This window comes from Chrysochloris asiatica, unplaced genomic scaffold, assembly GCF_000296735.1.
Source record: "Chrysochloris asiatica unplaced genomic scaffold, ChrAsi1.0 scaffold00012, whole genome shotgun sequence".
NCBI classification, from domain to species: domain Eukaryota; kingdom Metazoa; phylum Chordata; class Mammalia; order Afrosoricida; family Chrysochloridae; genus Chrysochloris; species Chrysochloris asiatica.
Genome location: NW_006408530.1, coordinates 6,178,280 through 6,180,422, shown reverse-complemented (window position 1 = coordinate 6,180,422; position 2,143 = coordinate 6,178,280). Strand labels below are relative to the sequence as shown.

General features: G+C 36.4%; 1 protein-coding gene across 1 annotated transcript in view; it reads left to right on the top strand.

Moving 5' to 3' along the window:
- The window catches only part of FMNL2 (formin-like 2), a 215,798-nt gene that overhangs the window by 112,824 nt on the left and 100,831 nt on the right, over nucleotides 1–2,143 (top strand). The window lies entirely within an intron of this gene.

Genomic DNA, 2,143 nt, shown 5'->3' with positions numbered 1-2,143 from the left:
CCTTTGGATACAGTGACTCTGTGTATACCTTCCATCTTCTTTTGATGGTTTCTGCACATTCAATAATTTACCCAGAATCCTTCAATAACAAAAGTCAAGGCTTGAACTTTTTCTTAGTTCTCCCAGCTTGAGAAATGCTAAGCGTGTTCTTCCCTTTTGGTTTTCTTGCTCCAGATCTTTCACATTTCATTGTTAGGAGGGACCAGTTCCTAGAGAAAGATATCATGTTTGGTAAGGTGGAGAGGGTCAAAGGAAAAAGAGAAAGATCCCCAACGAGATGGATTGGCCAAATGGCAGCATCGATGGACTCAAGTGTGGAAATAGTGGTGAGGTTGGCTCAGGACCGGGCATTGTTTCAGTCTGTTGTGTATAATGTCTCTATGAGATGGTACCAACTTGATGGCACCTAACAACAACATAAACAGATAAACAGAAAATGTTCAATAATTGATACAAAGCTTCATTAAAAGTTTTATCTCCTCACAGGGAAGTGTAGTGGAAAGAGCTATGTTACATTGTGGACTTATGATTAATGTTGTTATGTGCTGTGGAGTTGGTTCTGACTCATAGCGATTAATATCATGAAACAAAATGTGTATTAACTGTTGAATGGTACTCTTTAAACTTTCATTCAAATCACAAAAAATTAGAAAAAAAGTTACATTTTCTTCAGTCTCTGCCTCAACCTCTCCCCCCACTGTAAATTATCTGGATCCAATTCTTTCAGCTCTGTTTCTTTTGGCTGCAGAAACAGAAAAGGGAGTGCTTGGCTAATTTTTTAATATCGTTTAACAACTAAACATGAGTTTAGTTGATAGAAAATCGTATGCCCAAGTGATGTCATGTCTGGAGGGGGTGTAAGAGAAAGGAAACCTAAAACCCCAAATCTTGATTAAAGTTCTATTCACCCAGATCTTGGGGCCAAAAAAGACTAGGACATTAAGCCAAATCATGTGACGTATCCACCTGATTTTGGATTCCAGTTGGGTTGAAACTTTTTATTAACTTCCAAAGGAGTTCTAATTATTATTCCTATTTATAAGTAGATAGTTAGTTTGATAACTGAGTAGTCTTTAAAATTGTTTGAACATCTTTTTTGTAAAAGAAGAAAAAAATACTTTTTATTTCCCTCTATTGCCATTAGGATCTAGTTGGAGTGGAAGCTCCCTAGAAACTTTATGAAAACCTCTTTACCAGAACTCTGGGAAAACCTGGTTAGGTAGATTCAAAAAACATTTATTTAAGATTCTGTAATAATATGCAGTCTGGGATAAAAAAAAGCTCAGAAGGGGAGAGACGGACATATATACAACTGCATGCTATATCTAAATGCCTAGAAATACATCCATGTTAAGCTAATAGATGAGCCTTCTTTCATGGTATCAGTTTTTTCACAGTATGAAGAGCTTAGTTGCTTTGCATATTTTATAGATCTCAAATCAAATATTTTATAGCTCTCGAATCTGGCATAGAGCATATCTAACTCTTGTTCAGAAGTAAGTTTTTCTCCTTTAATTCCAGAATTTCCATAGAGCTGCCATTTATCACTTATTCTTATATTTATCACCACTTGTTATTTTTTTTTAAATGCACTGCTTTAATATAGTTCAAAATGACTATAATTTTGTTTTTTGACACCTTTACAATGCAAAGTATTTTAAGGGCAGCAAAATGAGACTGTAACCAGAACTCTAGCTAGCATTTTACATAATTCAGGCTACAAATATATACCTACCAAGAGAAATTCCTTATGTTTATAATCTTTATAGTCAGTCAGGTACAACAAAGCTACTTCTCTGGGTTTTTTGTTTTGTTTCGTTTATGTAGACCTCCCCATTCTTTTTTACTTCTGGAGTAAAAAACATAGGTTTACTTGCTTCGTCATTTCTTATTAGAATAGGAAGACTGGTGGAGCTCAATGATTAGTCATTCTAAAGGGTTTTCAAACAGAAATACTTTTTCCCTGTGAAGGTTGTTGTTGTTGTCAGGTGCCATCGAGTTGGAACCGACTCATAGCGACCCCATGCACAGCAGAACGAAACAATGTCCGATCCTGGGCCAACCTTACCGCTGCCACACTTCACGCCATCAATGATGCCACCTGGCCAATCCATCTCGTTGGGGTCTTCCTCTTTTTCTCTGA